Source organism: Molossus molossus, unplaced genomic scaffold (assembly GCF_014108415.1).
Source record: "Molossus molossus isolate mMolMol1 unplaced genomic scaffold, mMolMol1.p scaffold_m16_p_22, whole genome shotgun sequence".
Lineage (NCBI taxonomy): Eukaryota > Metazoa > Chordata > Mammalia > Chiroptera > Molossidae > Molossus > Molossus molossus.
In genome coordinates, this window is record NW_023425358.1 from 29,077,248 (window position 1) to 29,101,019 (window position 23,772).

Consider the following 23,772-nt stretch of genomic DNA (forward strand, 5'->3'; position numbering starts at 1 on the left):
CAGATTTCTGGCAAGCTCAGGTGCAAACCTTAACTTGACCAGTTCGGAAACCTTAAGAGAAACCATAAGCTAACCCTGGCTTTGCCACGCCCTGTGTGGTTTCCTAAGCTTATAAATCAGAGCCAGTGCTAACAATGATCTACTGCAGAAATAATCTCACTACTTAGAGTTCTTACTAATATTTTGAAATGTTAAGTGCCTCTCTCTATTTATGTCCCTGTATATAAGACTTGGAATATGTGTATGTATTTTTAATCACTGGAACCAGTTTCGGGGGCTGCCTGGTATCGTCCCACCTTGTGCCCTGTGTTTTTTGGGGGTTGTGTTCTAATCTGGGCCATTCTGACTCCTTCTACGACTGGAGAACAATCGCCCTAACTACCCAGCTTGTGTGGCGTCTGTGGTTACTTCCTCAGGTGGCAATTTTAGAAGAATAATTTCTCTGTCACGGAATGTGCACATTTATAAAGCTATTGAATTATGTTGCCAGATTACCCTTTGCAATTGTACTGATTTATACACCCTGAAAGCTAAAAATCTTCCCACCCTGGAGGCTGGGTAATATAGGAGAAAGAACACTCGGAAACATAAAAATAGGAAAACCACCCAGGCAGCCCCTGCCCGGCCGCTCTCCAGCTGGTGAACTTGGGGCATAGCATAACCTGTCCCCCGCCCCCAGCCCCCACGACTGCTTCTTCACTTGTGCAACCAGGGAGCCGGGTTGGCCCAGGCATGGGCCGACTTTCTCCGTAAAGGGCCAGATAGTAACTATTTTAGGTTTCATGGACCGTGTGGCAGTGATTTTCCACTGGGGGTGATTTTCCACCCTCAGTGTCTGGAGGCACCTTTGGGTATCACAGCTGGGGAGAGGGTGCCACAGGCGTCTGTGTAGCGGGTGGAGGCCAGGGACGCGGCTCCACAGCCTACAACGCGCAGAACAGCCCTCGCAACAAAGCATCGTCAGCTGCTTAGAGAGCTCATCGAGCAGTTATTATAGGCCAGTGTTTTGTTGTTGGTCTTGATCCTCACCTGAGGATACTTTTTTCATTGACTTTTTTAGAGTGGAAGGGGGAGGGGGCAGAGAGAAACATCAGTGTGAGAGAGACACATCATTGGTTGCCTCCCACACGACCCCAACCAGGGCCAGGGATGGAACCTGTACCCCAGGTACATGCTCTTGACTGGGAATCGAACCTGAGACCTTTGAGTCCACAGGCCAATGCTCTACTGCTGAGCCAAACCAGTTAGGGCCAGGTATTGTGTACGGGTTGTTATCTTATTTGCTCTCACATCAACCCTGTGGGAGGTTCTTATCCCCATTTTATTTTATTTATGTATTCATTTTTGTTTGTTTATTTTTTTACCCTCACCCGAGGACATTTTTTTTTTTTTTTTTTGCATTTACCTTCAGATAGAGGGAGGAAGAGAGAGAGAGAAACATCAATGTGAGACACATCAAGTGGTTGCCACCCACACAACCCCAACCGGGACTGGGGACAAACTGCAACCGAGGTACGTGCCCTTAGCAGGAACCGAACCCAGGACTCTCTGGTCTGTGGGCCGTAATTCTAACCACTGAGCAAGACTGGCCAGGGCTCTTATCCCCATTTTAAAGATGAGGAGCTTGAGGCCAAAGGAGCTGATAGGGAGGTCTCTCATTTACAAACTGGCAGACCTGGGTTTGAACCCGGGTGTGACCCCTTCTGGAGCCAACGCGTGAAATCAACAGGCCACCTGGCTCCTGAATGACATCCTTCCCCTCAAGTCCAATGTGCCTGTCTGAGGCTGGGACCCAGGTAGGAAGCGGAGGTAAAGAGAGGGTCAGAGGGGTGTGGAGAGTGATGGGGAAATGATGCAGGTGGCAGAAGGTTGGCAGACAGCAGGGCTTCCTGTTGACAGAGGTGGGATCCTGGGGTTTCCTGTTCACCCCCAGTTTGAGTTATTAGTCCCGCAGGCCTCAGTGCTGAGCTCGGTCAGTTAGCCTCAGCTCGTCGCTTCGTGCTGCTTCCCACGGGGGTGTCCCCACTGAGCTCCGTACGCCCAGCATGGCCCGAGCGAGGCATTCCAGCCTCCGTGAGCCCTTCCTCCATTAAAAATAAAAGTTATGTCATCATTGTCATCAAGACAACCATCGTCCATGCTGGGGTCATTATTTGTACATTCATGTTTTTTCCTTTCAGTGAAAAAGAAATGAAAGTGGAAGCATTTTCGTAGGCCCCATAGAATCTTGGGCCCGGCACTGCCCTTCCTGTGCCCCGCCAAGTGGCTGCCCTGGGCTGTTTCCCCACAGTTCTGCACGGCTCTGCATTCTCGGGCACCTTTCTTTCTTCTCTGAGCTGAGAGCTGCTTGTTTGTTTGTTTTTTTTAATTGGTTTTTCTTTATTGATTTTAGAGATTGAGGAAGGGAGAGAGAGAGAGAGAAACATCCATGAGAGAGAACATCGATTGGCCACCTCCTGCACGCCCCCCTCCCCCACTGGGGATTGGGCCCATAACCTGGGCATGTGTCCTGACCAGGAATCGAACTGGCGACCTCTTGGTGCATGGGTCGATGCTCAACCACTGAGCCACACCAGCTGGGCTAGAGTTCCTTGTTTTAAACATAACAGTGGCGTCTTATACATCAGAATCAGGATATGATGATCAAATGATCTGAGGTTTCATTCATTTATTTGCTTTTTCCTCCATTTGGTGGGTAGTTTTTATTAATTGAGCAGCTACTATAAGCCCGAGTGCTCTCTAGGCACCGCGGAACAGACAGCCATGTCTGCGAGGAACAAGGGGTCGCGGCGAACTTTTAGTAAAACGCAGGCAAGGGTTAGACATCATTAGGCACGTAGGCAGGAAGCAGGTGCTATTTTCAGGTTCAATATAGACATGAAGAAACTGAGGTTCAGAGAGGTTAAATAATGTTTCCTGTTGGTAAGCAGTGGACCGGAGACTCAAATCCTGATTTTTTTCACTCCAACTTCTTCCTGCCTCCCCAACAGTTTAGGAAACATCTGGGGGTGCGTCCCTTGCAGTTGAGCTGGTCTGTGTGTCGGGTTCCCAGGGGCCGGGCATCTGTGCTGAGGAGCCATTCTGCGCACTCAGTGGCCTCGGGGACAGCACAGTCTCATCCGTGGCGGCCACTGTGCCCACACTCTGCCCCACTCTCTCCAGGAAGACACCAGTGGTGTTAGGAACTCTGTCTGCTCCTGTCATACCTGTCTGTCGGCCCCAGATCCGCAGAAGCCCCTGGGTTAATCTCCTGTCAGCCAAACGCCAGACACCATCACCTCTGCCCATCAAGTCTGCTCCTTGTTCCTCCAGTAAGGTCCACAGATGCGTGTGCACAGGCAGCTCTGAGCTTTGCCGACTCCCCTCTGGAGGTTCTACCCCCACATTGGAGGAGAGAACGGGAGCTCGGAGAAGTGAGCCGAGCCCAGGGTGTGCAGCCAGGAGGGGGCACAGACCTGGTCTTTTGGGGTGTGCCAAGGCTGCCCACCCCAAGCTCAGTGCTGGCTTTGCCACTGACCAGCTGTGCATCTCTCTGCAAAGGGGGGAGATACTTGCCTCTTTCCCCAAAGTCATTGGGAAGATGGAATGAGGTCACACACCCCAAGCTTAGTGCAGCAAACACGTCTCCGTTCTTGGCATTAAGTTAGAGCGATTTCCTCTGTGCGCACACTGGCCTGGCCGTCCCTTAATTTAATGCAACTAGATCTTTAGTTGTGACCATCTGAGCCACTGAGGTCCTAGGCCAGCACAGGGGAGGCTGAGATGAACCAGACAGGCCCCTCATTTTTGAGTTCATTGTCACCGAGCTCAGTGAGCTGGCACAAATCAGCCTGTGGGCACTGCCCAGGCACAGGCCTGGCTGCACGAGGCCCGCCACCTGCAGAACTGGCCGTGGCTTCCGGGGTTATCAGAAGTCTGGCGAGGCCCGCAGGGAAGGTGGGTAGGCAAAAGCTTCCAGGGCCCCTGTCTTTCCCTGTCCCCACTCCTGCATTGACCTGTGTGACCCTCCCTTTGTAGCGGTCATCATTTCCTTGCATGGTTTCTAGTTTCTAGGGAGCATGTCCTGAAGGGATGCTTCTTCAGGAAAGAGACCTTAGCGTATTCCTACATCCACGTTCCCAGAGCCAGGCCCAGCGTGCGAGCCAGAGGGTCGGCGAGTGCTCACCGGCAGGGAGGTGGGAAGGTGATAAGCAGTTTGAGAGTCACCAAGAAGATGGTCTCAGCTCCTTGGGGCTGCTATAGCAAAAAAGTCAGAGACAGGGTGGCTTAGACAACAGAATTTCGCTTCTCATGGTTTGGCAAACTGGAAATCCAAGGTCCAGGTGATGGCAGATGCCATGTCTGGTGAGGCCACGCCCTGGTTTGCAGGTGGCTGTTTTGTTGTCTCGTCACGTGGCAGAGAGCAGGGAGGAAGCAAGCTGTCTCGTGTCTTTTGTTTGTTTTAAACAAGGGCACTGATCCTTGTTTTCACTGTATTCACAAGGGCTCCACCCTCATGGCCTATTCGCCTCCCCAAGGCCCCACCACCTAACACCCTCACATGGCTGGTTAGGGTTCCAGCAGGTGAACTTGGTGGGGGTCTGGGGGACACGAATGTTTGGTCTGTAGCAGAAGCCGAGACGGTCTGTGTTTTGCTTGGATAACAAGGCCCTGCTGCTTTATTTAAACTTTTCACCTGTTCACCTCTCGGTCGGACCTCCTGTGCATTGGGCCGTCCTGAATGCTTCCATGTCTCCTAGCAGTGCCTCACATCAGCCAGGCCACCACCCCTGGGTGCAGCCGTCACCAATGTTCAAGTGCCCGATGAGGAGGTGACTGAGCCGAGCTCTGAGCTCTCAGTGTCACCCTTTGGAATGGGTAGAGTTGGGGAGGGAGATCGGTTAAGCATTCAGTTGGATACTAACGGAGCACCTCCTACGTGTGAGGCACCTTTCTGAGCGCTTGGTGCATCTTCAAGGGACCAGTGAGCCCAGAGGGATGCAGCAGGAACCAGCCCCATATTTTACAGCTGACATGTGGCAAAGCCGGGGTGCCAGCCCCCACAGCATGACTTGAGGGCCTTGTTGAATCTGACAGCCACCTTGCAGGGTGGCTGGTTCGAGTCCCATCTTGCAAGTAAGGAAGTAACGGATCTCAGTGAGGGTAAAAGACTCAGCCAGAGGCCAGGCTGAGGAAGCAGGACCTCACTATTCCGGGCCCACAGGGGTGCCCCCCCTGCCGTCCCCATGCCTTTAAATCACCATCCATTCCTTGCCACTGGAGACCTCCTGCAGCCTGCCCTCACTCAAGGGTCATATTTCAGGATGAAAGAAGCTAGTAGATACAAAGAGTCACCTGGAGGCTTTGACGGGGGCTCCGAAAACCCTGAGCTGGCTCCAAGCATTCGCTTCTGAAAACCCCTTTCAGACTTCAGAGAATCAAGGTCCTATTGACAGATGCAAAGACGTTGACACGCGCCTGGAGGCCCTGCCGCCTGCTCCAAGGTAAAAGGCGTAGATCAGGCTGGTGAATGTGCCTCCTCGCAGTTCATCAATCCTGCCTTTGTGGTGCGCAGAAGCGAGAAGGATCATCGCATTGAACGAATCCATCATTAGGCTGTGTGCCTTTCTGGAAGATTAGGGGCACCAGGTAGAGGGGACGAGGGTGTGGTCCGGGGGCCAATTCAGAGCCAAACTCCAGGGACAAAGGGGGCAGGTGTCTGAGCAAAGAGGCTCTGAAGGCGAGTCTGATTGCATCTCTACTCATCCATCAGGCCCATGTCGGCACCTCGTCCTTTCTCCGCTGACTATCCATCACCTGGCTTTTTGAAAACCCCTAGAAGATTGCACCTTCGGATTTGGTTTGCTGAGCTGGAGAATAGGGAACCTGGGGCCGCTTTGTGGATTTATGCTTCCTCTTGGATATTGGCAATCAGACCGTCTGTCAGGCCGACAGCAGTGGCTGTCGCTGGCTCAGATTCGTTCTTCAGTGGTTAGCCGGGGTTCGCCATTCTGCGCCTGGTGACGGGGCTGAGTCACAGCACCCGGGGGGAGGTGGCTTTCTGAGAACTTGAGGAAACTTTGAGAAGACAGTGAGCCACTGGGCTGTAGGGCCTGAGGCTGTTTGACCTCCTGATGCCCGTAGGGGTGACCGTTCAGGGTTCAGGGAACCTGTCCCAACCCCCATGCTCACCACTCAACCCTTGACAAATAGTTGGGACCATGTCATGAGCCCCGGAATGTTTGGGGCTCACATTTGGTGATTCCCTTCTTGTGCATTTTTGGTATCTTTGATCTACAGCAGTGATTCTCAACCAGGGACAATGTTGGCCCACTCCCTGGAGGACACTTGGCAATGTCTGGAGACATTATTGTTTGTCGTAGCTTGGGGAGCAGGGCGTCCAGAGGGTAGAGCCAGGGATGCTGCTTAATATCTTCCAATGCAACATCCTAGAATTTCTTGGTCCCTTCCCCAGCCTCAGTGACTCAACAAGTCTAAGGTCTAGAAATCAGTATTTTACCAAGCCCTCCGGGTGACTGTGGGGCATGAAGATGGAGACCCACTGACCTAGAGCAATCAGCATTATAAAAGGCCAGGAGGAGCGTTTTGCATGCCCAGGTCTCATTACAGGGGAGAGATGCTGTCTGACTTCAGAGCCCACGCTCTGTGTCACTGCGGCCTCCCGGGCCCCTCTGAGGTTGTGTCAGATTACAGATAGTGACTGCTCCACGTCGGGGCCTCCAGTGTGAGGCCAGATCATTCCCAGGTCAGTGAAAGCCACCGGTCAGGGTGAGAGTGCACCCTGGTGTTTCTGGATGGCGCCAGCCCTTGTGGGCTGTTTAATCAATTTGCTTGATTCTAGGAGGGGTGGGCTTTCGATCTTCATCTGTGCCTTAGTCACAGAGAGTACCACGCAGCCCCATTGCTTCAGGCTGGTAGGTACACAGACAGCTTTTTTTTTTTTTTTTTTTTTAACTCTGGGAAATTCCTGATAAAGGAGGTAGGAAGAAATCTCTTCTCTTCCCCTTAGTTGCTGTGTTGGTCAAATTATCAAACTTCCCTGATCTGCAGTTTTCTCTTCTGTGAAATGGGATATAGTCCCGATCTTTCCTCTTGCTGCAAGGATTCTGTGCAAAAATTCCAAGCACAGAGTAGGAGCTCAGAAATGCCCATTTCCACTTTTTCTCCGAAAGGGAAGTTGGGAGCCCATGGCTGTGTCTGTCTCCTACTGCTGCTGTAACAATGATCTGCACGTAGTGGCTCAAACCCCCCGCAGACGTCTTCTCTTCCAGTGCTGGGGCGGACGTCCACAATGCGTCCCAGGGAGTTAAAATCCAGGTGTCGGCAGGCTGGTGTCTTCCTGAGGCTGCAGGGGAGATCGGTTTCCCTGCCTTCCCCCCAGCTTCAGAGAAGCTGCCCTCGTCCCTGGCTCTCAGCTGCATCTCATGGCCTTTCCTCCCCCAGCTCCCATGGGTCCCACTGCCGTCTTCCTGTGACTTCCTCACTTGTATGGTGGGTGGGGGTGGCATACACCCCCCCCAGTGGTTCCCAGTCCACCCAGGTCATCCAGGGGAACCTCCCATCCTGAGATCCTTCATTGCATTCCATCTGCCAAGTCCTTTTTGACATAGAAAGTCACATTCACTGGGTCCCAGCATTAGGATGGGGGTATCTTTGGGGGAACTAGCCTACCACAGTGTCTTAGTATGTGCAGGCTGCTATGACGAAAATACTACCGACTAGGTGACTGAAATAGATGTTTGTTTCTGACAGTTCTGGAGGCTGGAAGTCCAGAAGCAAGGCACTGGCAGAGCTGGTGACTGGTGAGGGCCTGTTTCCTGGTTCATAGACAGCCCCCCGGTTCATAGACAGCTCCCCGGCTCATAGACAGCTTCCCGGTTCATAGACAGCCCCCCGGCTCATAGACAGCCCCCGGCTCATAGACAGCTTCCTGGCTCATAGACAGCCCCCCGGCTCATAGACAGCCTCCCGGCTCATAGACAGCCTCCCGGCTCATAGACAGCTTCCTGGCTCATAGACAGCCCCCCGGCTCATAGACAGCCTCCCGGCTCATAGACAGCCTCCCGGTTCATAGACAGCCCCCCGGCTCATAGACAGCCTCCCGTTCATAGACAGCCTCCCGGTTCATAGACAGCCCCCGGCTCATAGACAGCCCCCCGGCTCATAGACAGCCCCCCGGCTCATAGACAGCCTCCCGGCTCATAGACAGCCCCCCGGTTCATAGACAGCCTCCCGGCTCATAGACAGCCTCCCGGTTATAGACAGCCCCCCGGCTCATAGACAGCTTCCTGGCTCTTAGACAGCCTCCCGGCTCTTAGACAGTCTCCTGGTTCATAGACAGCCTCCCGGCTCATAGACAGCCTCCCGGTTCATAGACAGCCTCCCGGCTCATAGACAGTCTCCCGGTTCATAGACAGCCCCCCGGCTCATAGACAGCCTCCCGGTTCATAGACAGCCTCCCGTTCATAGACAGCCTCCCGGCTATAGACAGCCTCCCGGCTCATAGCACTTCTATAGGGCACTAATCCCATTCATGACGGCTCCACCCTCATGACCTGATGGCCCCCAAAGGTCTCATTTCCAGATACTGTCTCATTGGGATTAGGATTTCAACATGTGAATTTGGGGAAGGACGCAGATGTTTGGTCCATAATGCGTGCACAGTGACTAAAGTCATCGGCCGCTCTGTAAATAGATCCCTTTGGGGGTCTCCCCATAGTGAAGTCCCCACCACTAGTGTAGTTACGGGGTGAGTCTGGGTACTGTTGTTCCTCAGTGCTGCTCCATACACTTGTATGGTGGGTGGGGGTGGCATACACCCCCCAGTGGTGCTCAGTGTGTTGCCTCGACCAGCAGCATCACATGACCTGGGAACTTGTTAAAATGCCAGTTCTCAGGCCCTGCTCCAGATTTAACGGAATCAGGTTCCCTGGCAGCAGGGCCTGGCAACCTGTATTTCAACAAGCCCAGGTGATTCTGATGCATGCTCAAGTTTTAAAAAATAAAGTTATTGAAAAAGACTTGAGCACGTTTATATACTGCATAGTTTACCCTTGAACAAGTCAGTGGTTCATAGTGTATTCACATCGCTGCCATCTAATTCCAGAACATTCTTATCCAAAAAGAAACCCCATACTCATTAGCTGTCACTCCCTAATGCCCCTTTCTCAAGCCCCGGGCAACCATGAATCTACTTTCTGTCTCTGTGGATTTTCCTATTCTGGACATTTCATATAAATAGAATCGGACAATATGTAGCCTTTTGTGTCTGGCTTCTTTTACTTAGCATGTTTTCAAGACTCATCTATGCATCACTGCTTCGCTCCTTTTTATGGCCACGTAATATTCCATTGTTTGGGTATACCGCATTTGGTTTAGCCATTCATCAACTGATGGACCTCTGGGTTGTTTCCACTTTGGGGCTATCATAAATAATGTTTCCATGAACACTTAAGCTGGAGAATCATTGCTGGGTCTTGCTTTGCCGTTCAGAATACAGATTCTCTTAGAGTCAGATTCACATTAACCAGACTTTTGAGACTGATGTATAGACCCAGAATGCCCACTTATTAATGTATAATGTGAACTTATTGTCACATGTTTTGAAGTTTTTGCAGTTCTCAAGGGCCAGGTGATTAGTTCTTTCTGCAGTCTGCCTGTCCTAAAAGCCGTATTTTCTTTGGGAGGTTTCTTGGTGAACATGGAATAGGGAAAAGGGGAGATTGTACATGGAATGTCTAAGTCCTCAGGCTGGGGCAACATGCTATCTGAGAATACAGGCAAACTGCCCAAGTGTGGATCCTGGCCACCTGCTAGCTGTGTGACCTAGAGCAAGGTGTTCAACCTCTCTGAACTGCACTTTCCTTCTTGATTTAGAGATAAATAATAATGATGTCATAGGATTGTTGTACAGAATGAGATAATATCTGTTAAGTGTTTAGCACTAGTGCCTAGTACGTGGCCCATAAGTAGTGGGTGCCACCACCTTTACGATGGATAACCATGTCACAGTTGGGGTGTGGTTGCATTAGGAACTGAAGATATTGGAAGTTCGCTGGCTATGTCTGTCTCCATGACCTTGTAAAAGGCCAACATTTTTCTTCTTGTAGGTGAAACAACTTAAATGGTTTTGAATATTTAAAAAGGAGTCTTTAACCATAACTGGAGAGGTGCCAGGGGCTTAAATGATACATCGATCCTTGGATTCTCTGTATCTCTCAGTTCTGTTTTTCTAGCGCATCAGCTTCCTTCTCAGGCCAGGTCCTTCCTGCAGGTGGCCCCTGGGCGCTCAGGAGTGCAGCCCACCAGCCTAGCTACGCTAGGGGACAGAGGCTATGTGTAAGAAAACATAGGTCCCGGGGGGTGGGGGCGTTCCGTGGCCTCTGATTGGCTCATCTTTGCCTACCCCTGAACCAATCACGGCGGTTGAGGAGTTGGAGTGCTTTGGACTCAACATGCCTCGGTGAGGACGGGAAGGAGGTTCAGCCTGCCCTGGACCTGTAGGACGGAGACAGCAGAAGGGTCATTTCCCAGTGGAAGCCCAGGCTGCTGTGACTAGAGGAAGAAGGAATGGTGTCCAGTGCCATAGCTGCCTGTCCCAGGACGGCTGAGAGGGTCAAGCCAGCACCCACCTCCGAGACTCCCTTTGTCTCTCCTTTCATGGTTGACTGAGCCCTCCTTCCAGTCTGTCTATATCCTTCATCTGAGTGCGTCACGCTCCGGATCCAGGCCCCTTCCCGGCTCTTCGGGTGGGGATTCTTAACTCTAAAGCACTTGGTGGACAAGGCTTCGTGCCGGGGCTGTCCTGTGCGTGGCAGGGCGTTGAACACCCCCGGGGCCACCAGTGGAGAGCCATTGCTTCAGCTTTGTGCTTGAAGCCCATTCTGTCCTTGGGCCCATTCATTAGGAGCTGGGCTGGTTTCACTGCCGGAGGGTCAACTTCCTTCCTTATCTCCAAGTTCTTGGAGGCGAGGCTCCTCTGTACCCCAAGACTGACAACACTTCTCACGGATAAACCGTGGCCCCGGTGGCAGCAAAGGCCCCTGTCTCAGTGGCCTCACCTTCGTGGCTGTCACACCAGGACGAGGGCCTGTCGCAGCTGTTGCCTCAGCCCCACTCAGGGATGCTCTGGAGTACAGACAGCCCACCTTGACCTTGGCATACGACCCGTCGCGAGGCTGTCTCCACCCTGTCTGCAGACTGCAGACAGTGTGACACTCTTCGGATGGCACCGAGTGTTAGGAAACTAAGCGAGGGGCACAGCTGTTTCCTGGAGTTCAGGCTTGAGGCTGCCTGGTGCCTGGGCTTCCTTAAAGTGGAACCGGGGTCTCTCGCCACCAGCATACCTGGTCTGCCCCCACGGAGCCCGCTCAGGCAGTAAATCCCATGGAAGGACTCCGTGTGGGGAACTGCTCAGCAGCCCTTCGCTCTGCGGACAATTAAGTTCCACAGAACATTGACTACAGGGTGACCGCATAGTGAAAAAAAACGCCACCTTTCTGTGGGGGGAGAAGCTCAGCTCAGGCAGCTCCGAGCAGCTCTGATTTAAGATCCATAAACTCAGTTCAAGGCAATAAATCTGAAAGTAATTGATGATGTAGTGTGCGAGGAACTTAAGAGCCATCCATCACGTCGGGGTGTGGATGCGACTGAGAGCACGCTGATCAGGGGGAACAAATGGCCAGAGGGACCTAGACAGCTCTGTCCGCCCCATAACTCACCGCTGCGTCTCCATACACTTGTGGCCTTGTTCCCAAAAGAGCCTCCTCCCCAGGTTGTGTCTTCTCAGGCCGGGAGAAGAGGCGCTGAGGAAAGTGTGTACAAACACCCTGGTTGCTGAAGGGGAAAGCTGTCTTTTCATGCAAACCTACTACGTGCCAGGCTCTGGCTTCCGATGTTAAGTCCCTGCTTCTTAGGCAACAGAATTGCGCCTGGATTGCGCACCACGAAGTCCGTGAACACCTCCTTTTGCCCGTTTCTGGGTCCGGATGGCAAGCCCAACTTGGAAATCTCAGCCTGTGGTCTGCATGTCCCCTGCCCAGCGCCGGCCATGGACACAGCTGTTTCTGTTGGTCTGTTTCAACGTGAGACCATTTACAGTGGAAATTGATGGAGCACAGGGCTGGCTGTTTTCCTTCCTTCGCAGGAACATTTGTGGTGATGGCTGCGTGGGGCTCTGTCTGTCAGCTCTTGTTTCGTCCTCACGTAAGCCTGAGCCAGGGCGCAGTAAGCCAGCCTCTTCCAATTAGCATTTTCCTTTGGGTCGAGGAGACAGGTCCTGTGTCTCTGTGGTCCGAGACGGCTCTGCATTGCTGGCTGGGCCCCTGAGCTTCTCTGGGTCTCCAGGCTCCCTCTCCTCGTGCTCTTGGCTTCTGTCCCAGGAAGATGACACAAGAGGACCCCTCCCCCTTGCCAACTGTGCTGGTGGTCTCTCCTTCCTAGCTCTCAGAAGGGAGATCATCCTCACAAATGGGGCTTCTCTGTCAGGGGGATCTAGGCTCAGATCCCAGACAGACGTTTTCTTTAGCTGACCTCCGAGGCTCAGTTTTCCCATCTGCAAGGTGGGGTCATTAGTACCTACCTCACGGGGTGAATTTTTTATTCATTCACTGATTCATTCATTCATTCGTTCGTTCGTTCAACAGGTGTGGAGACGGCAGTCTGCCGCCATCACTGTGCTAGTTGCTGAGGACACGGGAGGGAATGACATAGGCACAGTTGTTACAGAGAGTTCATGAGCTCACGCAGGTGTACCCCCAAGAGAACAGACCCCAAACTCGTCTGCTTATTCGTATTACCAGGAGACCTTTTACAACCTTCAAAGCCAGGCCAGACCACTGCACAGTTTAATCAAGGGCCAGCAAACTTTCTATGAAAGATCCAGACAGGAACTATTTTAGCCTTTGTGGGCCATGTGGTCTCTGCCGTGGCTACTCAGCTCTGCCCTTGTAGTGCAAAAGCAGCTGTAGACCGTGGGCATGGCTGTGTGACAAGAAACCTTTATTTATAAAAACAGGCTGTGGGCCAGCTTTGGCCCATGGGCCAGAGTTTGCTGACCCCTGAATTAAGCCCCGTGAGAGGGGGTGCAGGCATCAGAGGAGTCCAGCACGCTGACAATTCTGGGAATGCTGACAGCGGCCGGGCCTGGCCCGTTAGATGTTGTCATTCTTACTCTGCAGCAGCTCAGAGAAGTTAAGTAACTTGTCCAGCTAGGGGCAAACTCAGGACAAAAACCCTGGTCTTGCCCTGGCCGGTTTGGCTCAGCGGTTAGAGCGTCGGCCTGTGGTCCAGAGAGACCCAGGTTCGGTTCCCGCTAAGGGCACGTACTTCAGTTGCAGTTCATCCCCGGCCCCGGTTGGGGTCATGTGGGTGGCAACCAGTCGATGTGTCTTTCTCACATCGATGTTTCTCTCTCTCTTCCTCCCTCTCTCCCTCCTGCTCTATCTGAAGATAAATGCAAAAATGTCCTCCGGTGAGGATTAACAAAAAACAAACAAAACAACCCTGGTCTTTCTAACTCTAAACCCCATTCTTTTGATCACTCTGCTTCTCTGTTTAAGCTCAGAGCCCCAGTTTCTCTACCTGTGAAATGGGAGCAGTACTAGACCTGGCGGAATGGCTAGGAGGACGGTGTGGGAAGTGACACGAGCCGCCAGTCTGCCCTCAGGAGGGACCCATTCAGATGAGAGTCAGGAGGAAGTGAACACGTTCCAGGGGCTGGGGTACCTGTGGGGCGCTGGACAGACAGGCCAGTGGGGAGAGGGGCGGGAAGGAAGTGGCGGGCTCCGTCTTTGAACAGAGGGCTTCATTGGTCAGCGCCCCCAGCTGAGGCCCCACCTGGGAGCTGGGGGTCAGGGCGGAGTGGGGCTCCTGGCTCCCTGGGGCTGCTGACGGCCCAGGCCCTGTGGGACGTGAAGCCTCTATTCAGAGCATTGGGCTGCTGGCTTATTCCTGCTGGACTGAGCAAGACAACTTTCACCTCTCAGAGCTAAGCCGAACTCTGCTTGAGACACTGAACACATAAAGACAGTGGATCGGCAGCATCTCTTCTCCAGGAGCACACAGGGAGGGTGGTGGGGAGAACAGTATGTAAGCAGAGACTGAATAACGAGCCACGTGGCCTGGAGAGGTCAGCACAGGATGCTAAAGGAGGGGCATCTGCCCCTGTGCATTCAGGGAGGGCTTCCTGGAGGAGTCGTGCCTAAGCTGGATCTTGGAAAAAGAGTGGGCATGCGTCGGGCTAAGAGAAGTGGGGGGGGGGGGGGCGGGTGTGCAGAAGAATGTTCTGGACAAAGAGAACAGCTTTGTTGAAAGTGGGAGCTGAAACAGCAGACCCGTGGTGTGACTGTGACTCAGGGAGGGCTGGGCACGGCCGGGGACAGCAATGGGGCCACTGGCGATTTTAAGACCAGGACGGGCCCTCCGCACAGTCCTGTCACTTTCTCAGATACACGGACCCTTTCTTCCTCTTCAGCCTGGGATCGGCACCCTCTTCTCCCCTGGTGAGCTCTCTTGGTCACTTGTGTAGATAGGCTGCTATAACGGAGTCCTTGAGACAGTGATTTTGGACACACCAAGCCCGCCCTCAGGATCCCATTTGAGTGACCCACCACCTCCCCCCGAGTTCAGAAGCACATTTTCCTAAGCGATCATTTATTTTCCGAGCATGTCTCCACCAAACCAAGGAGGGTCCGTTACCCTAACAAGATGCTTCTGGATTTTCTAGGTGTTAAGATTTTGTTTCCTTTTTTGGCACTTAAATTTTATCATCTTATCACATACACCGGTTTGGACATTCACGAAGACCCCCTCCCCGTTCCAGAACTTCACAGTACCATGATGTCAAGGTGGGGATTCGAGGGGCAGGTGTGGGGTGGGGAGAAGGAAGAAAGAGAGGTTTCCTAATATGTCCCATTTGTTAGAAGGAGGGTGATTGATAACGCCACGCCCCCTCCGGTCTGGGGGGGGGGTGTCCCGTGAAGAGGTAGGCACATTGCCTTACGTTTCTGGCCAGTCGGCATGCACACCCACCCTGCTGTTAACATATTGGGTTCTCCTCCTATCCTCCCCGCAAGGAAGATAATTACTCGGGCGGCACGGGTCCCCCATTATTTGGTTACGAGGTTAAAAATCCCTGATACACTTCAATAAATTCAGCAGCAGACACATTATAAAATGTAATTAAGTGCCTCCCTATCTCTCTTTCCCTACCAGCAGTGGAATTTAATTGAGGCCATCTGAGGGGGCTCCAATAAACCACAGGTGATGACTCAGGATTCGAATGATATTGTCACTGTCCACATATTTGATTAGTGGGGAAGTCGGGGAGCCCGGCTCAGCAGTTCCATACCAGGACTCAGACACGAGGTGGTGACGGTCATTAAAAAGGGGAGAATGATGGGGGGCGGGGGGATTAAGATTCTTGTTTTCCCTTTAGATCTCAAAGGTGCTCCCAGTTTGGTTTCGCCATTTAAAAAAATGGTAGCCAGGCCTGGGGCCAGGAGGGATGGGCGACCCAGGAGAACCGTGACTGCGACTCTGTGATGTCTCCCCGCCACAGTCTGTGCTTTCTGTCCCGCACACCAGCCCTCTGTCTGCTCGCTGCCATTGGCTCAGTGCCCATGCTGCTCACCTGTCCCACGCAGCAGCCTTCCACCTGGACACGCTCCCAGGAGGGCACCCCTCGACCCCTCCCTGCGGCCATGACCGGCACTACCACCCTCCGGGTCTTCTCTCTGCTTTGATAAAGTGACATGTGGGTAATCGTGTTAATTAGCCCAGGCGGGATCAGTGAGAGGCGAGAGTTAATTCTCCTTTCTCCCCGTCTTCATGAGCTGACATGGACGTCAGCGGTGGCTTGTCCTCAGACAGTGCAGGAGACAGAGGGGGCCAGGAAGGACCCAGGCTGGGCGAGGCTGGCGAGGGTCGGAATCGTGGCTTACACGTCCTCCCGTGCCCAGCTCTTCTCTCGTGTGCCGTGGGCCCTGAAGCAGCACACCCCACGGGGTGCTGGGACTAGGGGAGCAGAGGGGTGACACTTTGGCTTGCAGAACACAGGCCATTTGTGCAAGGATCCCCCCTATGTAAGTGGCAGAAATGGGTCTTCAGCCCAGGTCTTGCGGCTTCAGAGAGAAGAAATCTTTCATAATGTGTGTGTCTATTAAATCACCACGTTGTAAACTTGAACTCTCTCACCATTGTACCTGCCAATTATACCTCAAGAAAGCTGAGGGGGAAAAGAAAAAGAAAAAAGAATCTCTGCTAATCAGCCAAGGAAATGAGTTACACCGCTGTAAGTCAGGGGCCGGCACACTTTGTCTCTAAAGGGCCAGGTAATAATTAGTTTTGGCGTCGTGGGCCCTATGGCCTCTGTCACCATTACTCAGCTCCCCTGTCCTGGTGCAGAAACAGGTGCAGGCAATATGTAAATGAGTGGGTGTGGCTGTGTGCCAATCAAATGTTATTTACAAAAGCAGGTGACGGGCTGGATTTGACCTGAGAGTCACAGTTTGCCAGCCGCTGCACTAAATCATAGTCATTGGAGAGCTTTGTCGTGTTCTAACTGGTGTGTTAATTCTAGCGGCGGAGGATGATGACGACGACAGAATCGATAATAAGAATATGTCAGGCACTCCGCTGAGCCCTGTTCCCATTGTATTACCCCCACTTTATCCTCCTAACTTTCCCACGAGGGAGATATTATGACCCCCTTTTTACAGGAGACAAAACAGAGGTTCAGAGAAGTGAAAGTGTCCAAGGTGTCATAGCTAGTAAGTGACAGAGCTGATGTTCGAACACAGGTCTGCTCACTTTGAAGTCCCGCGCTCTCTCTCCCACACCCCGCTGGGCACCTTGATGACCGGGGGGCCCTTCCTGCTCAGAAAGAAGTGTGCAGCTCTGACCCCAAAGGGTCTCTAGTTTGTTTGTTTTAAATTGTTTTTCTTTATTGATTTTAGAGAGAGAGATAGAAACATCGATGAGAGAGAACATCGATTGGCCACCTCCTACGTGCCCCCCCCTGGGGATCAGGCCCACCACCTGGGCATGTGTCCTGATCGGGAATCGAATCCGTGACCTCTTGGGGCATGGGTTGACATTTAACCACTGAGCTACACTGGCCAGAAAGGAGGCCTCTAGATTAAACTCTGCGTTCATGCAGATTGGTTTGGCCGTGGTACCTCCATCTATTTCTTCAGTGTTCCTGTTTCGAGGAAGGTAGCTTCACCATTGCCCTTTGTTTGGCTTCAATGCCAGGGGTCCCTAAGAATCTCCTGTGACTGGTCTTTAATCAGGAGGGAGCAGCACAACCCTTGCTAACCCCTAGCATCTCTTATTCCTGTCGTGGCCCCTGGCCCACCTCGTCTTCACACTCACCAGCGCCCGGTGGCTCCTAGGCACCTCCATAGCCATTATAGCCCCCAGGCGACGAAATGTGGACCTTGGGAAGTGGGTTGTCATTGTCTCAGAAAATTATGACCGTATGCACCAAGAAACTCAATTTAGTGTTAAAGAATCATAGAGCTATAATCTTTTTTTTTAATCACTTCAGGATATTTTCCTGTTAATCTTCCAATAGAGTTGGGGGGTGGAGAGAGAGAGAAAAACATTGATGTGAGACAGACACATTGATTGGTTGCCTCCCACATGACCCTGACTAGTGCCGGGGACTGAACCACAACCAAAGTATGTGCCCTTGACTGGAACCAAACCCGAGACCCTGTGGTCCGTAGGCTGATGCTCTAACTGCTGAGTCAAACTGGCCAGGGCTAGAGCTATAATCTTTAGAGGCAACATGTAATTAACATAGTTTTAGATCTGATCTATTTGAATCGGATATTGAAGCAAATAGAGTTATTCCCTGCTATGTGAATAATACCATGAGCAGCTTTGGTCATGGATTGGCTGGCACCTTGGATAAATCAGTGGAATTTTAGCTGGAAACTGGCCTGTGGCCCCAAAAGATATGTTTAATGCTCTAAGTTTTTATTCTTTTCCAGTATCTTCAGGCCCAAAAGAATTTGCTCATAGGTTTGAATGCAGCATCATTAAGTTCTCACTCAGGCTGAGCCGGACGTTTAAGGGCAACTTGCAGTGTCCACTGCATTTGTGATTTTGACTGTATCTAGCTCAAACCCCAGGCGCATCGCCTAAAATGAAGTTCCAGAGAGAGATCAAGTTAAATAATACACCCGAAACACATAATCTGCGTCTTGCCATGCAGAAGGTGCTCACTAAATGTTCCCTGTTATTATTAATATATTATGTGCTCAGAGGGCTTTATCTCCATGGAAACATTTAAGGGTAGGGTAGCTCCTCTTCTAGCCAAGACGGATTGCAGCGGTTCTCAACCTTCCTAACGCCGCGACCCTTTCATACAGGTCCTCATGTTGTGGTGACCCCCAGCCATGAAATTATTTTCGTTGCTACTTCATAACTGTAATTTTGCTACTGTTATGTCTTAGGCGACCCCTGTGAAAGGGTCGTTCAACCCCCAAAGGGGTCGCAACCCACAGGTTGAGAACCGCTGGATTAGAGACCCGGAGACATCAAGCGACGGTTTCTTGTGGTCCTTTCAAACTCTAGGACTGCATGTTTTAAACAATAAATGTTATACTTGACTCAGAAGGAGACATAGTATAGGAAAGTAATCGTGTGTGGGGGCCGGGGGGTTGGGTAGCAAGGCTTCAGCGTTGTAGGAAACTGGGTTCAACTCTAAAGTCCACCCGATGCTTACTATATAGGGTCTTTGAGTTATCGTCAGTTTCCTTGTCAGTAAACTGGGGATACAGCGCCAGAGGGTTGTTGAACCAAATGAAGAGATGGCTCTAAGAGGTGTGTTCCCACTTGGGATATGTCCAGTAAGTAAGACTGATCATCGCTCGTGTGCCAGGCAGTGGACTGATTACTCTAGGGTCCCCCTCCTTTTTCTGGTCACAGCCTGGCAGGCGATTCTCCACTCTGCCACCAGAGGGAGCTCTTAAAATTGGGAGGCCACCTCCCCTCCCCCACCACCATCCTTGCATTCCGCCCTGTTCTAATGTACTTCAAGGTTCCCATTGACTTAGAACAAACCTCAACGTTCGTACTGTTTTATTTCCTTCATGGAATATGTCACTTTCTTACTCCTCCTATAGACTCTAAGCTCAGAAAACTTGATTATCCTGTTCGCCATATCCCCAGTCCTAAACCCCTACCTGGCCCCAAATAGGTACTCCCTCCTTTCCTCCAGCTGCTGTGAAACATGACCAACACCCAGTGGCTTGACACAACACCAGTTTATTATCGTCTGGTTCCGGGGGCCAGTCCAAAACCAAGGTGTCAGGAGAGCTGGCTTCTGGAAGCCCGAGGGGAAGAATCTTTTCTAGTTTCTGAGACTGCGGCATTTCTGGGCTCCTGACCCCTTTCCGTCCCCAAAGGCAGTGACCGTCTCATCTCCTCTGACTCTGACCCTTCGGCCTCCCGACTTCACGGAGCCGTACACGGGGCCGGCCTGGAGAATCCAGGGTAATGGCCCCATCGCTCAAGATCCTTGGTCACAGCGGCAAAGTCTCTTTTTGTCTGTCAGGTGACATCCTTACAGGCGCCAGGGGCTAGAATGTGAACATTTGGGGGCAGAAGGCGTCACTCTGCATAACACAGAGTTTGTTGGATGACTGCGTGAGTAACAGAAGGAGTGAACACCAGGCTGTTACTGCACCTTCCAAGTCTCTGTGGCCATTCGCTGAGCCTAAAAGAGTGGATGCGCCCTGGCCCGTGGACCAGTGAGTCTCGGGTTCAATTCCGGTCAAGGACACGTACCTCAGTTGCGGTTCGTCCCCGGCCCTGGTCAGGTCGTGAGGGAGGCAACCAGTCGGTGTGGCTCTATCACATCGATGTTTCTCTCTGTCTCTCTCTCTCTCCTTCCCTCCCACTCTATCTGATAATAAGTGAAAAATATCCTTGGGTGAGGAATAAAAATAAATAAAAGAGCGGGTGCTCCACATTGCCCCTGCTGCCCCTGAGACACAGGTAGGAGGCACGGGCAGCAGAGGATGGGTTGGACTCCCTGTGTCTGCAGGGCAGTCTGGACTAGAAGCATGCAGTTTGTTCCGCCTGTGGTTCAGATCCCCACTTACCAGCTATACACCGTTGCTTATTGTGCTTATGCTTCAGTGTTCCCATCTGTGAGCGGGGGTGAAATTGGCTGTCGTTTATCGAGCCCCAGCTACGCGACCCGAATCAAAAGCCCCAATCCTGGCCTTTGCTTGCTGTGTGACCTTGGGCAACCGGCATCCCTTCTTGATGTCCTTGGTGGTGAAATGAGGCTAACGAGAGCAGCTGGTGCAGCGCCTGCTCTCACGCACTGCGGAGGGGGGTTAAATGAGATGGTAGACAGTATATAAAGGGCTCGCTTGGCAGTAGTACCTCGTCCATGGTAACACTCCACAAAAAGCACATCTAGCATTTTTCATTTCTTAATTTCTCCTGATTATTATTATTTCTTATCCTAGTCATTCTCCTCCTATCCTTTCTCTTTATCAACACCCTCGTTTTTACCTGGTGTCTCTGTGTTAAGTGTCTTTAAATGCTTTCCCCGCACCCAATCCTCTCCAGGTCAGAGCCTGAGGTTTTCGTGTTAAAGCTCTATGTAAAGTGAATGGTTTTTTAATGGTTTCTTCTGGTGAGGCCTGTTTGTCTGTCTGGCCACCAAGGTGCTTTGCAAGCCCAGGAGGGCTCCCGGTCTGTGGCCTTCTCTGCGGAGGCACCTCGGAGAGGGTCTCACCAGCCCGACCTGCAGAAGGGAGAAGACCCCGCCTGCCCTCCAGCACGTTCCCTCTCCGGGCCCTGGAAATGAACATATCTGAGAAGAAGTGTCTGTTCTTCTCCCCCCGGGGCCAGACAGCACCAGTCCTGCCTCCCTGTCTGCGTGACTGGTTATCAGAAAATGAGAGAAGCAAAGGCTCTTTTGTTCGGCGATGGAGCCATCGTAATAGGCGCTTTGATGCTTAAGCAGGTTCCCGTATCAGTTTAATTGCTGTAAATGCCGTTTGCCGTCTCTGTTATGATAAGGCCTCGGTTTTCATGGACACCCTCCCTTCCCTTCCAACGGTTTTCCTCTACGACTGGCGTTGGCAAGTTTAATGAAATCCGAGCGAAGCAAGTCAAGAGAGGGGCTCCGACTTCCGCTGCCCGTGCCCACGTACGAAGCCTGCGCAGGTTACAGCTTGAGACTCATGCTGCCGCCGCTGCTTAATGTAATCGGCAGAAGTCACCCCTTCAGCCAGACATCGGGGGAATAAACCGAACGACTAAACTTAATTACTTCTACTTTTCTGAGACGGCGCTGTAATTGAGAATAACAGGATAATTAGGCAGTGAGATGTGCTTATCATACAAGAGGATTTGCTCACTGCTGACTTGGGCCTGAGCGCCACCTCGGTCTTCTAGGGGGTGCTGGGGGGAGGGAGGTGGCTAGAGACAAGTAAAAGTCATCTGGATCTGGGGTTCTCATCCTCGGTGCCATGGACTTTGGGGGCTGGTTAATTCTTTGCTGTGGGGGGCTGTCCTGTGCACAGTAGGGTGTTGAGCAGTATCCCTGGTCTCTACCCGTGAGATACCTGGAGCACCCCCACACACCCCAGCATGGCAACCGAAAATGCCTCAATTCGTTGCCAAATGTCTCCTAGGGGTCAAAAGTGCCCCTGGTTGACAACACTGGTATGGGGGCTTTTGGAGGCCTTGTGAGCAATTGCAGAGTTACAGCTTGAGGTTCTGCTTGTACCTGGCTGTGTGACCTTTAGCAGGTCACTGCACCTCTCTGAGCGCCTGTGCTTCCTTTGTACAGAACCCTGGGTGCATGGAGGCACAGCTTCCGGGGGCACACTTCACGCATAATGCCTCACACATATCGAGTGATCCATCAGTAAACTCACAGTTCATATTATAATAATCTCGGATTCAGCAAAGATGTATTAAGTACTTCTTTTGCCCCCGGCACTATACCCTGAGGCAGTGAGGCAGAAATGAAGATGTGGTCTCCGTCCTTCCAGGAGAGGCAAATATATGCAGACTTGGAGGTACCACCTTCTTCTTCACCCTGGCAGACATTGCTGATCGATCTCTGCGCTCCTTCCTGTCGAGCCTCAGAATCCTTCTCAACACACCTTTCTAGACGTCCGCTATTCCTGCTCCAGGAAGGAACCCCGTGTGGCACTCCTAGCTTTGTGGGGTGCTCGGTATCTGAGCTGACCTTTCCCTCAGCACGACGTCACACCCCCACCCACCCCGGCCCTGGAGAAAGCATTTCAGGGGGTCAGCAGGTAGATTCCTTCCTTCTCAAATCTGACTTCAGTCCCCAAAGGCGATCGGGGTGGGAAGAAAGCTTCTCTCTCTCTCTCTCTCTCTCTCTCTCTCTCAAAAATGTTTTTCTTTCCTGTCCTTTTTGGTTTCTCTCAGAAACGGAAACAAGTAGTAAAATGGGCCTGGCCCGGATGGCACTTGGTGTTTAGTTAAACTGGAGGACATTTCACTGCAGTGGTTCCGAGGGATCTGTCGTGCTGCCCCCTCTGCCCTTGGGGCGTGGAGAGTCATTAGCTCTCCGAGAAAGGGCCCCGGCTCTCCGAGGGCAGGGTGGGGGTTTCTGGAAACAGCTTTGGATGGCTGCCGCCCGTGTCATTGACCAAAGAGAGGATTTGAATGGTGGGGGTCGAGTGCTCCCTGGGGGGTTCAGACAAGCCCGGCTCCCCATCAGCACACGGCTCGCTCCACAACAATCGCCGTGAAAAGGAGGCAGGGCGTGCGTGTGCGGCGCGGAAGACGGGCTGGCTGCATCCGTCTGGCTGAGAAATGAGAGCTGGCGTGCGGGTCAGCCTCTGGCCTCTCCCCGGCCGGCGGAGAATTCACAGGCAGCGCTCGCTCGTTCATCTCTGCTGTGGTTTCACACCCCTCAGGGCCTTCAAGGTCTGTGAGGAGCTGGGGAGTGGCGTGAAAGGGGGGGCTGGTGCTCAGGGTCTGCAGGAAAAGTCCCAGAACTCAGTCGGTGGTGGGGTGATAGTGGAAGTCACTGGGATTTTATCTAAGGCATAAAAGACCAGATGGGGACAGGAATTCAGTGTGAAGTCTGTGTGATGTAATGTTTCTTCCTCATTCCCATCCATCCAACCATCCAGCCATCATCGATCCATCTATCCACCCACCCACCCGCCAAGCAGTTCATCCACCCACCTACCCATCTGTCCATCTATCCACTCCTCTGTCCATCTACCCAACAATCCAAACATTCATCCATCAATCTACCCACCCACCCACTTACCTACCAGTCCATCTACCTATCCATCCATCCACCTGCCCACTCACCCACCTAGCACTTCATCCATCACCTACCCACTTGTCTATCCAGCCACCTATTCATCCACCCACTTGTTCATCTCTCCATCTATCCATCCATCCATCCATCCATCCATCCATCCATCCATCCATTCGCCCATTTTCCCACCTATCCAAACATTCATCCATCTATCCATCCATCCACCCACCTAACAATTCATCTACCCACCTACACATCTATCCATCTAGCCACTCATCTGTCCATCTATCCATCCACCTATTTAACCATTCATCCACCCACCTGTTCATCCTCCCATCCATCTATCCATCCTTCCTATATATAAAAAAAATCCATTTTTTCCTCCGTCCATCCACCCACCCACCCACCAGTTCATCAGTCTATCCATCTATCCATTCGTCAGTCCATCCCTGTATTCTAACATGAGTTTAGATGACACATGGTTGGAC

At 52.1% G+C, this 23,772-nt stretch overlaps 1 protein-coding gene across 1 annotated transcript in view; it reads left to right on the plus strand.

Annotated features, from left to right (window-relative positions):
- The window catches only part of KSR2 (kinase suppressor of ras 2), a 290,881-nt gene that overhangs the window by 189,500 nt on the left and 77,609 nt on the right, over positions 1-23,772 (plus strand). The window lies entirely within an intron of this gene.